This window comes from Lathyrus oleraceus, chromosome 2 (genome assembly GCF_024323335.1).
Source record: "Lathyrus oleraceus cultivar Zhongwan6 chromosome 2, CAAS_Psat_ZW6_1.0, whole genome shotgun sequence".
NCBI lineage: Eukaryota > Viridiplantae > Streptophyta > Magnoliopsida > Fabales > Fabaceae > Lathyrus > Lathyrus oleraceus.
In genome coordinates this window covers 461,182,109-461,196,041 of record NC_066580.1, presented here as the reverse complement: position 1 = coordinate 461,196,041, position 13,933 = coordinate 461,182,109, and the positions used below count along the sequence as shown (strand labels likewise).

General features: G+C 32.3%; 1 long non-coding RNA gene across 2 annotated transcripts; it reads right to left on the bottom strand.

Annotated features, from left to right (window-relative positions):
• Positions 1–259: 259 nt before the first annotated feature.
• LOC127120396 (uncharacterized) lies at positions 260–10,149 on the bottom strand. 2 transcript variants are annotated; one of them, XR_007803199.1, is made up of 3 exons: positions 9,754–10,149; positions 8,030–9,681; positions 260–613 (listed from the first exon to the last, which is right to left on the bottom strand). It is a non-coding gene; the product is annotated as an uncharacterized LOC127120396 (long non-coding RNA). The 2 variants fall into 2 exon arrangements; XR_007803198.1 differs by having other exon boundaries at positions 260–658; positions 8,075–9,681.
• Positions 10,150–13,933: the final 3,784 nt, after the last annotated feature.

Here is a 13,933-nt window from a genome sequence, read left to right as displayed (position 1 = left end):
AAAATTAATGGTGACCAGTTCATTTCCCGCTGGAGACATTATTCATGAAAATGATAGTTTTAGAATAAAATATGAGAATTTTATTCAAAAATCATTTTTTATTTAAAGAATTAAAAATTATATGAGAACGGTTATAATTCGTTGTTAATTGGAGTCGTTCTCTTTGTCCTATACAAGAACGCTTTTAAGCCGTTGTATAAAGTTTAAAAAAATATTTAAGCTATTGTAACGGAATATAAAATTCGTTGCCTATTACAATCTATGAGAATAATATTTTTACCTCCCAAAAACTAGGCGTTGCTATAGGGTAAAAATGTTGTAGTGGAAGATTGTCAGTATGATCATTAATTTCATATATGCAAGCACATAGATCCACATGCTCACTAATCTTTTATATATATAATAGTAGTAAATAAAAGTAAAATGACATAACAATTAAAATACCACAACCTTAAGAAAAGCTAGACTACGTTATATCAGAACAAAACTGAAAGATTAAAGCAATTTCAATTGGACAAAGTTATGTTGTCCCCTCCATCCATATTGTTCTACATGAAGTAAAACAATCAAAAAAGTTTCAATTATCATATTTCTTTCTCTCCAAAGGATTAACCTTTAAACATGATTGTCTACTTTTGTCTTTGCCTTTAATCTAAACCTAATGCTGACATGTTTGTGTTAACAATTACACAAGTTAAGGATCATAAAATAAATACAAGGAACACCAAATATATGAAATGTTTTTACTACACTTAGTTAAATTCTTAGTTACTTTTAAAAACATATGTTCTTTAGTATACATATTTTTATATCATTGTTTAAAGTGTTTATTTTACTCTATGTTATGTAATTCCGCAAATAATGGCATGCCCTTCCTATAAAATATATGTTAATATATCTGACTATGTTCCTTGATGCAAATTGTGTTAAGCTTTTCAACCATTTCCAGCAACTAATTCGCACAAGACCAAAGAGTTGTTGATGCCTACGGAAGGTCGAAACAACTCTGAGATAGGCCGTAGTTGACCGAAATGGCAGTGTGAATAGCCTGAAGCAAACCAAAACAACTTTGTCGATAGGCCCACCGGACCGAAAATCTCCCGACACTAGAACAAACCAGAAACAACAGACTTGAGTGGTTGCTGCAAACCAAAAACTGCAGAGCACGCCCATCTTGACTATACTGAAGATCACTGAGATACAACTTTTTATGTGTTTGTCAAATGAAGATGACCCCAAGAGCCAAAATGTTCTTAAGAACCATATGAACAACTTTAATGTTCATCAAAAATCCACTTGAAACTTGGAAGGTCATCATTAATTTAAAAACATTATAGGTCATTTTGACTAAAACCCTAATTTTGGGTCAACTTCCCAAGGACCTAACTTTCTTAATTTTTATGACTTTGAGGTGAGACCAAATGAATTGGAAAGCTTAAGATGTCTACTTAAAATGTTATGTTGGACAAAATTTCATAATCCTAAAAGAAACACATGTGATAATACAAAACATTATAGGTCACTTTGGACCTAAGTCATTGAATTTGAAAAATGCCCAACTTCAAGTGCCCATAACTTTCTCATAAAAAATCAAAATGATACAAAATTTAAGTCTAAATTTATCATATTGAAAAGATATAAAACTTTTATGTTGGATATTTTTCCATTTGAAGCTTGCATCATTGAAACATAAGGGCTTGAAGAGGCTTGTTTTTGGTAAAAAAAACTTCAAAGGTGACTTAGACATGATTTGTGCCCAAACTTTCACAACATGTTTTCACTAATTTCCAAATTCCAAATGAATTTTTTACCTAAATTACTTTTGTTCCTTATTCCAAGAGATTTCCAACCATTACTCACATTACTTTTTTGGACTTTCCATGTGTGAGTTTCGAAGAGTTGTTTCTTTATGTCCATTTTGGCATTTCATGATATAACTTGATGTGCAAGCTTGTGTGGTTCATTATGCACGTCCAATTCATTTCCAATTGACCTCAGCATGGTGTATCACCCATTATTGGGTCTTACATGCGCCTGTACAGGCCCATGCAAGGAGAATTCAAATCCCATGCACACGAGGGAACCATGCCTTGCAACCCTTTTCAGCTATAAATAGGAGCTCAATCTCCTTCATTTTGGAACCAAGTGAAGATCTGAATTGCTGCTGAATTGAAATCCCAACCCTCACTAAAGGAATTTTCAGTTTTCTCTTTCTCTTTCAAGCTTGAAGTTCAACATCATTAGTTGATTTTCAAAGCTCAATTCCTTAACATATCATCACCATCACACTTCCAGAGTAAAAGTAGATCAAGATCTTGGAGAATTCGTGGCATTTGAAGCTTCATTTCAGAGGTAGAACCTCAAACTTTTTTGATCTAGATCTTGCAATACAATGTGATTTTCTTTGGTTTGTGTGGTTTTCTGAAGTCCTCTCACTTGAGGCAGGCCAATGGTGGTCTTAATTGTTCAAATCGTGCCATTTCAGTTGACACACCATGATCTTCAAGCTCACATTTCTCTCTAAATAGGAAGAGTGAGGATGATCTATGGTTACAGTGGTGATGTACATCACCTAAGCTTCATTTTGATGTCCTTACATTTTATTTTCATTACAATTTATTTTCCTGCGCGTGGTGGCCGGAAATGGTTAGATCACCGAAGAAGATGGTGGTTTCCACCACCATCCCCACGTGTTGGCTGTACATCCCTTGGATTGTGCCTAAACGTTATAATCGTGGCCATCCATTGTGATTACTTGTTTTAATGCCATGTGTTGCGTGCTTGACTTGAGATCACCATACATCCGCGCCTCTGAGCCATGTGATCCATGTCATGTCAATTAATGAAATGATCTAATGGCGCTGGATTTTTCTATTTTTCTTATTTTCTTTTAATTTCAGTTAATTCCTTTTATTTTCAAAAATTCATAAATATTTTATTTGAAGTCACAAAAATATGAGACCAATGCCAAAAAATTTCTTGAAAAATCTAGTTTCATATTTTGATTTCTAATTATTTTTGTGACTTCATTTAATACTTTTTGTGAATTATTTGATTTTTTATAGTTTTAATTCATTTTTAATTACTTTCTGATATTTGAAAAATCCAAAAATATTTTCCTAACACCTATGGATCATGATAAGTCAATGAAAAATAGTCTCATCAATTTCTTATTTGATTTGAGATTTATTTGAGATTTTAATTCATATTATATTATTTTTTATTGTTTTTAATTGTTTTTAAATAGTTCCTGATTTCAAAAATTGTTGAGAAAATTTGTCAAAGTTTGTTTGACCATGTTAGACCTATGAGAATTTAATTGGACTTGTTGAAGTTGATTTGAATTAAATTTGAGGTTTGACCATATTTTGTTTATTTTATTTTGCATTTTATTTTTAATTCAAAAAATACAAAAAAATTATGGTGGACTTGTTGACTTGTAATCTTCATTTCTCTTCTGTTTGACATTGATTGATGATGACTTGGTTCACATTTGATCAATTGAATTTGATACTTGAATTCTCTTTCCATTCATTTCATCTTTATCCCTTTCTTTTTATTTTGACCAATGAGTAAATGTCTTATGGTTGGTCTTAACAAATGAGAGGTTTAACCTTCTTTGATCCAAACCAAACTCAACTTGATCCAAGATCAAGTGAGTTGTTTTGTGTCCAAGATAGGTTGCTTCTTGGTCAAGCAAAAAACCTAAAGTCCATACAAGGCCCTTCCCCTTTTGTTTTAGCATGGCAAGTTTGTGGAGCTTGGCTTACTAGTCATGATCTTTAACTTGTGTTTATTTGCCTATAGTTTTATTGACCGGTCTCAGATAGGTGTGACTACTACATTAGTCCACTTACGATTGCTTAACATAACGCTACATTGTCTTATGACAAACTAACATAACCATACTAATTACTAAATTTAATTTGAGCATTTAATTTCTTGCAATTTACTTTAATGCCATTTATTTCTTGCTCATTTATTCATATTGCTTTTCATTTTGCTCACTTGAGCATATATTTTATGTTTAGGTCATTTTCCTTTTGCTCAATTGAGTTCATTATTGTATATAAATATATTGTTATCTTGTGTTTGTTTTGTCTTTGTTTTGTGTGAACCTAATGCATAAGGAGAAAGGACTTAGAATTAGGACATACCCATGCTTAAAGAAGTTCAAGAGCAACTAAGCCTCATGCCTTTAGAATGCTAAACTTGTTGAAGAGCAACTAGGCCTCATGCCTTTAGAATGCTAAATTTCAAAGTTGACTTTAAAAGACTTCTCACCTAAACTTATTCTTTGTCCATTCCTCTTATTGTGTTGTGAACTTTTTGATGTTTGCTCTTGTGTGATAGGGATTCCATCTTGAGATAGTAAAGGGGACCATTGTCATGAATAGCCAAGTTAAGAGAGACAAGACAAATGGAGATCCTAGGAGCTTGAATCTAAATTGTTAGATCGCTTGATTGTGTGCTAAGTCCAAAGGAAAGGAGCATCTTGAATCATCTCTATGATTTCAAGAAAAGGAACTCAAAAGGTTTCATCTTCTTTCTCTTATCTTTGTATGCTTTAGGACTAGCCCTTCTCTTCTTCCCCCCACTCTAACCAAGCCAAAATCTTTTCTTTCAAACTTTGACATTGTTTCAAATTAGAAACTTAGGCCTTATGCCTTTGACTTTTCAAAATCTTTTCATAAATACTCATTGTGAATAAATCTTAATCCAACTTTGACTTCACTTTGTAAATAAATCTAACTTGTAAATACAACTCACTTCAAGTTGTTTTTCGTGGTTTCAATGGCCACCTTTGTTTAAACCTTTTCATAAACATTAGTCATAGGTTTGAGTTATCATAGTGGTTGATGTAAATCTCACCTTATCCTTAGTGATTGGATTATAAGTCTTCCATGCTTATTATAGGGTTAACCCCTCACTAGCATGTTGAAGCCCTCCTCGCATGGTGGATTGTTGGTTTAGTTTGAGTTTTCTCCCTTTAATAACAAAAGACCTTAAGGCTTTTGATCAAATCAATTCACTAATCTTTGAGATTTTTACCCCGAACTACGAAGTTTTGGTCCTCCTTTGTGATGGTACGTAGACAATGGGTCCATCCATTCAAACAATAAAATTTGTAAATATAATCTATTCTCTTCTCATCCCTCCAATATTTTTGCACAAATCTTTTCACAAATACCAACCTACAACACATATTTGCAAAAAGAGTTCCCTTAGAGTACTAAGGATGTTTTTGGTGCGTAAAACCTTCCCATTTCATAACCAACCCCCTTACCTAGATCTCTGACATTTTTATTAGTTTTTAATTTGATAAAACTTCTTACTTGACTTTTGTTCGCTTTTTAGCCTTTCATTTGGACAAATAAAAGTGTGGTGGCGACTCGAGTTGTATGTTTACTTTTGGTTTAGTCAATAAACCTAAAGGTAACGAAAACCCCGCTACACTCAGCAACATGCTCTTTTTTAAGTTTTGAAATTTCTTCATTTCTTTTAAAGAGACTCGGTGTTGAGGTTCTTCCATGGTAACACAATCTCCAAGGTTTTTGTTTTCCCAATACACTTTCAAAAGCTTCATAAGAAGGTTGTCTATGATTTTCAATTAAGTCTTGAAGCTTTATCTAGCATACATAATATAATAATAGTAAATAAAAGGAAAATGACAGAATAATCAAAATACCACAATCTTAAGAAAAGCTAGACTATATTATATTACAACAAAACTGAAAGATTAAAGCAGTTTCAATTGGACAAAGTTATGTAGTCCCCTTCATCCATATTGTTCTACATGAAGTAAAACAATCAACAAAGTCCCAATGATCATATTAGTTTCAATTGGACAAAACTCATAATGCTGACATGTTTGTGTTGACAATTACACAAATTAAGGATCACCAAATAAATACAAGGAACACCAAATATATGAAATGTTGTTACTACATTTAGTTAAATTCTTAGTTACTTTTAAAAACAAATGATCTCTAGTATATATATTTTTATATCATTGTCTAAAGTGTCTATTTTACTCTATGTTATATAATTCCATAAATAGTGGCATGTCGTTCCTATAAAATATATGTTAATATATCTGACTCTGTTCTTTGATGCAAATTGTGTTAAGCTTTTCAACCATTTCCAGCAACTAATTTGCACAAGACCAAAGAGTTGTTGGTGCCTACGGAAGGCCGAAACAACCTTGAGATAGATCATAGCTGACCGAAATGGCAGTGTGAATAGCCTGAAGTAGACCAAAAACAACATTGTCGTTAGGCCCACCATACCGAAAAAACTCTTGGCAATTGAACAACCCAGAAACAACAGACTTGAGTGGTTGCTGCAAACGAAAAACTGCATAGCACACCCACCTTGACTATACTTTACGAAATTAGACTTCGACATAAAACGTGAACTAAATTGCATATTTTATTCATATGAATAACGTATGTAAACATGAACATTACACAAGATGCATGGGTACAAAATTAAACAACACACTCTAACTCACTCCACTATTTATCAGTAATTCTGCATAAAGAAGGCTAGGGAGACTGATGATGAATACATTGCTACTGACAAATTGGGCAAGACTTATCACCTTTTAAAACTAATGAGGGAATGTGGGCTTCAGTTAGAAGAGCAAATGCATCGCCCACTTCTTAAGTATATAACTGACATGGGCTTTGTTCAAGAATTTTAACTTTTCTATGATGTTATCCAAGTCGGTAATCCCAGCTCAATTTCATAATTGGGTTAGTATGAAATGTTGGTTTGCATAATGGTTAAAAATGAAGAAATGATCTGGGATATATGTGAATACATTACAGACGAAGAGAGTAGAGACATTACTTCTTTATGAGGTAGATGAATTTGTTTCTCATATCAGTTCTTTTTTTTACATTTATTTCATTGAACTTATATCTGAGCATCTAGTGCATAGGTTTAGCAGTAACATTAACATATGAGAATTCTATATGTTCCTATATTTTTTGTACACCTATTCATGATGAACATATTTTTCCTCATTTGATGTGTTACCCGTATAGCATGTAGTGGGAATACTGAATGACATGTTCTAAAGGGTAGATAAATACATCAGATACAAGAGTTTTGTGGTATTGTATTGTATTTAACATTTTCTTCTTTTATTTGACGTCGTAACACCTAGACTATGCAGTAGACTATAACATAAAGTAGACTATAATTTTGAGTTTAAACAAATCAAGGACAAAGAGAGACTCAAAATATATTACACAAAGAACACATTTATCAAGTAAGTTCATATCAAAAATCTTAAATTAAACTTTATTCCCTATTTTCATGATTTGGGAGGAAAGTGTAAATTTAAAAATGTGCTCATTGAAATTTCAGAAAGGGAACGACGAAATTCTAAGCAGTAAATGAAAAAAAAAATTAATGGTGACCAGTTCATTTCCCGTTGGAGACATTATTCATGAAAATGATAGTTTTAGAATAAAATATGAGAATGTTATTAAAAAAATCATTTTTTATTTAAAGAATTAAAAATTATATGAGAACGGTTATAATTCGTTGTTAATTGGAGTCGTTCTCTTTGTCCTATACAAGAACACTTTTGAGCCGTTCTATAAAGTTTAAAAAAAATATTTAAGCTATTGTAACGGAATATAAAATTCGTTGCCTATTACAATCTATGAGAATAATATTTTTACCTCCCAAAAACTAGGCGTTGCTATAGGGTAAAAATGTTGTAGTGGAAGATTGTCAGTATGATCATTAATTTCATATATGCAAGCACATAGATCCACATGCTCACTAATCTTTTATATATATAATAGTAGTAAATAAAAGTAAAATGACAGAACAATTAAAATACCACAACCTCAAGAAAAGCTAGACTACGTTATATCAGAACAAAACTGAAAGAGTAAAGCAATTTCAATTGGACAAAGTTATGTAGTCCCCTCCATCCATATTGTTCTACATGAAGTAAAACAATCAAAAAATTTCAATTATCATATTGCTTTCTCTCCAAAGGATTAACCTTTAAACATGATTGTCTACTTTTGTCTTTGCCTTTAATCTAAACCTAATGCTGACATGTTTGTGTTGACAATTACACAAGTTAAGGATCATCAAATAAATACAAGGAACACCAAATATATGAAATGTTTTTACTACACTTAGTTAAATTCTTAGTTACTTTTAAAAACATATGTTCTCTAGTATACATATTTTTATATCATTGTCTAAAGTGTCTATTTTACTCTATGTTATGTAATTCCGCAAATAGTGGCATGCCCTTCCTATAAAATATATGTTAATATATCTGACTATGTTCCTTGATGCAAATTCTGTTAAGCTTTTCAACCATTTCCAGCAACTAATTCGCACAAGACCAAAGAGTTGTTGATGCCTACGGAAGGTCGAAACAACTCTGAGATAGGTCGTAGTTGACCGAAATGGCTGTGTGAATAGCCTGAAGCAGACCAAAACAACTTTGTCGATAGGCCCACCATACCGAAAAAACTCTTGGCACTAGAACAAACCAGAAACAACAAACTTGAGCGGTTACTGCAAATGAAAAACTGCATAGCACACCCACCTTGACTATACTTTACGAAATCAGACTTCGACATAAAACGAATACTAAATTGCATATTTTATTCATATGAATAACATATGTAAACATGAACATTACACAAGATGCATGGATACAAAATTAAACAATACACTCTAACTCACTCCACTATTTATCAGTAATTCTACATAAAGAAGGCTAGGGAGACTGATGATGAATACATTGCTACTAACAAATTGGGCAACACTTATCACCTTTTAAAATTAATGAGGGAATGTGGGCATTAGCTAAAAGAGAAAACCTATCACCCACTTCTTGAGTGTCTAATTGACATGGGCCTTGTTCAAGAATTTTAACTTTTCTATGATGTTATCCAAGCAGGTAATCCCAGTTCAATTTCACAATTGGGTTACTATGAAATGTTGCTTTGGATAAGGGTTAAAAATGAAGAAATGATATGGGATATATGTGAATACATTACAGTCGAAGAGAGTATAAACACTACTTCTTTATGAGGTAGATGAATTTGTTTCTCATATCAGTTCATTTTTTGCATTTGTTTCATTGAACTTATATCTGAGCATCTAGTGCATAGGTTTAGCAGTAACATTAACATGTGAGAATTCCAAATGTTCCTATATTTTTTGGACACCTATTCATGATGGATAGATTAGTCTTCATTTTATGTGTTACCCATATAGCATTTAGTGGGTAAACTGAAAGACAGGTTCTAAAGGGTAGATAAATACATCAAATACAAGAGTTTTATGGCATTATACTGTATTTAACATTTTCTTCTTTTATTTGACGTCTGAACACCTAGACTCTGCAATAGACTATAACAGAGTATATACTATAATTTTGAGTTTAAACAAATCAAGGACAGAGAGACTCAAAATATATTACACAAGGAACACATTTATCAAGTAAGTTCATATCACAAATCTTAAAATAAAATACATATAATAGCTAATACAAACAATGTCAAGTTATGTACAGATATAATTAGCCAGGAGCATGCGATAATATGTTGTGAGATTCAACAATTTCTCACATTTTTACCAGGATGAATCAAAAACTCGTATACCGATAGTATCATGTACGCAAGTTGCGACCTACGAAAAAGAAAGGGTAAGATTTGCATGCAGAGAAAAGATAAAGTTGAAGCAGAGCATGTACAAACATACACAAGTTGAATCAGAGCTCGTAGGTGAAAGAAGCTCTTAATGGGGTGACGAATCCTACACGAGAGAAGAAGGAGAAGCTTGTGACGTGAAAAAATGTTAGGGTTAGGTGTTGCAGAAGCTCGGAAGAAGAAGAATGGGTTAAGGTTACTTTTGGAATGAAGAAAGAGTTAGGGTTACTGAATCTCTCGGTTCTCTCTTTCTTTTGCTTTACAAATATCTCAATAAATTGGAGTGAAGTCTCTTTTTCTCTGTCTCTATGCAACAATCACCAATCAAGAATTAAACTATATTCCCTATTTTCGTGATTCGGGAGGGAAATGAAAATTCAGAAATGCGCTCATTGAAATTTTAGAAAGGGAACGATGAAATTTGAAGCAGTAAATGAAAAAATAATAATTTAATGGTGACCAGTTGGATTCCCGCGGGAGACATTATTCATGAAAATGATAGTTTTAGAATAACATATGAGAATGTTATTAAAAAAATATTTTTTATTAAATAATTAAAAATTATATGAGAACGGTTATAATTCATTGTTAATTGGAGTCATTCTCTTTATCATATACAAGAACGCTTTTGAGCCATTGTATAAAGTTTTAAAAAAATATTTAAGCTATTGCAATGAAATATAAAATTTGTTGCCTATTACAATCTATGAGAACAATATTTTAACCTCCCAAAAATTAGATATTGCGGAAGATTATCAGGATGATCATTAATTTCATATCTACAAGCACATAGATTCGCATTGTTCTTCACATGTTTATATATATATATATATATATATATATATATATATATATATATATATATATATATATATATATATATTAATTTTATATAGAATTAATTATGAAAAACGCATTCAAATGGCCTCTGTGTCGAAGTGTTCCATTCTATTGCATTTATGATATTTGAAAAATAATTATATTAATAAATATTTTAAAATAGTGATTATATTGATATTATTTTTAAAAATCATAATTATTTTTAAAAAAATTAAACATACATCGTTTGATTTCACCTTAGATTTTGTGACATTATCTTCTTTTTTTCCTTCTATATTTAAAGTCCAGTCGGTTTCAAACACAGCGCATATCTCCCTCTCACGAATGGGTCCTGCAACAACAGAGAATCTATATCTACAACTTTTTTCATGAAAATATAATAGCTTATTTAGATTAAAGTAATGCGAATCTTAAAAAAGTTTGAGGCTCTATAGCTTAATTTAGTAAGAGTTGTTGAGCTTGCGTCAAATTATAGTAAGTTTCTGCCATTTACCTATAGTATTATTATGTAGGAACGCACATGGAAGACTCTTTAACCTGAACTGACATTGCAGATTGAGATTCAGGGAGAAACATGATGATTTTCAGGCTGTATATATATTATATATTACATAGTTCATTGATTATATTTTACTGCTACAACTACTACCGACACAATCTATTTAATGCTCAGTAAGTCAAGATTTCCAACCATTTATTAGATACATTGAAAAAGAAATGTAAACTGAATTTACTCAACAATCATTGTTGAGGTACACTCACTAGTGAAGACGCCTATTCTACACTAGACTTGTCCCTTGGTCCCAATTATAATAAAATAATCGATATTTTGAACTATAAATAAAAAATATATATTGATTATTCAAATTTTTCTTAAATAGAGACAAGATTTTTTTAGGTTATACTATAAGTTACGAGGATAATTTAACTTTTTCTTTTTGTAAATTTTAATGTTTTGACTATAAATTTAAAGTTGAATTCAACAAAATTTTGACACATGCATCTCGAGCATTTCAATTAGCACATGATAGCAAAAATTCATAAGAAAAATTGGTTCGAGGGCATTTGCAAGTAATTGAGCTTGTACAAGTATTATGTATTTGAAAAACAATTTAATGTTTGTAATTTTATAAGCTTGAGAAGCACAAAACCGAGAACATCCTAAATTATGCACATCTAATGTGTGATGGTCTATGAGATATCTTTCTAGGGGAGATTTTAGAAATTTTGTGACCTTTATTAGTATTTTCCCACAAGATTCGAGTGTATTTTATGTAACGTAGATATGAAAGTTTTTTTAAATTCAAGTTGTCGATGTTAGCGTATGAGACACTTTTGTGAGAAGAGAAAAGAGAGAGAATATGAAAATTAGGATTCTATTATTGAATTGATTGTGTTACAAACTGATCTATATATGCATGTATTTATATACAAAGTTATTTGACTACTAAGTAACAAATATAGCAAATTAAGTAACAAACCTTAAAGCCTAATTATCTTTGGACTTGAACCACACATAACTTGGATTATATTACATATCTCAACATACCCTCTTATAATCCAAGTTGTCGAACATATGTTAATCATAGTCGATCAGAACTATTTTTAATTTCTTTCTAAATTTAGAAATCTCCCGATCTTCAATCCTCTAGTGAAAATGTCGGCCAACTGTGTTTCACTTAAGCAATGTATCACTTCAATTTCATCTCGGTTTACCTTCCTCCTAAGAAAATAAAATCTAGCTTCAATGTGCTTACTTCTTCCATGCAAAACTGAATTTTTCGCAAGATTTATGACTGACTTCTTGTCGATCTGCAACCCTAGAGGTTTATTCACTTCGATCTCCATTTCTTCAAGCACACATCTGATCAAAATTGCTTGACACGCAACATAAAATTCTGCTATATATTCAGTCTCACGTGGTGACAACGCCACCACAAGTTGCTTTCTCGAGCACCATGAGATTGGGGCACCAAACACTTGAAAGAAAAAATATGTTGTGCTTCTTTGATCTTCCTTATCTCTACACAAATCAACATCTGAATAGAAATTAACCACATCTTATTTTCTTTCAAAGTCTTTTCGAAATAGAATTCCATAGTTTATCGATCCTTTTAAGTATCTTGGGGTTCTTCTTGCAGCTTTCATGTGTGACACCCTTGGTTCACTCATGTATCTGCTCACTAATCTGACTGAGAAACCTATATAAGACGACTGTTGCACACATATTTCAGAGATCCGATAATTTGTTTCAACAAAGTTTCATCAACTTTGTCTTCCTCTCATTGCTTCTCCAACTTCAAGTTTGGTTCGACATGTGAAGATACATGAGTCAAACCATTCATCAGGATTCTCTTGAGTATCTTTTTGACATACTTTCTTTGATATAGCACCATGCCTTGCTTCGACATTTGAAATCTCATGCTTAGGAAATAAGACAGGTTTACTAGATCCAACATTTTGAATTCCTTCTTCATCATCTATTTAAACTTCTACAAGTTCTCCAAGCTACTTCCAATTACTAACAAGTCATCGACATATACGCAGATGATTGTTATATCTTGTGCCACAACCCGAACATAGACACCATACTCAAATTTTCATTTGACGAATTCCCAATTTGACTAAGTATGAGTTGATCTTCTTGTTCCATGCCCTAGGTGCCTACTTGAGGCCATAGAGCGTTTTGTGCAAATTGTATACTTTCCTTGCTTCCTCTTGAATCACAAACCCAAGAGGTTGTGTGACATAGACTTCTTCGTCTAACGGACCATTCAAAAATGTTGATTTCACATCTAAGTGAAATGTCGACCAACCTTGCTTACATGCCAAGGCGACTACTAGTCGAACAATCTCCAATCTTGTTATTGGTGTGTATAATTCAGAGTAGTTAACTCCTTTTCTCTGAAGAAAACCTCGAGCTACCAATCTCGCCTTATGCCTTGCTATCGAACCGTTAGCATTGTGCTTCAACTTGAACACCCATTTCACTTTGGTAGTTTTTGTATGTGTTGGCAATTCGACTAACTCCCATGTGTTGTTTCTTTCGATTGCTTGTAACTCATCGGACATATATGACTTCCATTTTTTATCGTTTAAGGCTTCGCTATAGTTGAATGGTTCAACACCTGCAAGTATAGCGAAATGAACTAATTCTCCATCTGGTGTTACTTCATCATCACCAATCACTTCATAGTCTTGAAGTCTTGTTGGACGAGCTCTAGTTCTATGAGGTCTTTGACTAGTAATAGCTACACCATCTTCGACTTCGACTGTGTCGGGCGTGTCAGCAATTGCTTCGATGTCGACTGGAATATTGACAATATCTTTGACTTCGACATCATTACTTGCTTCTTAGAAATAATATCTCATCAATGGCTTGTCAATTACAT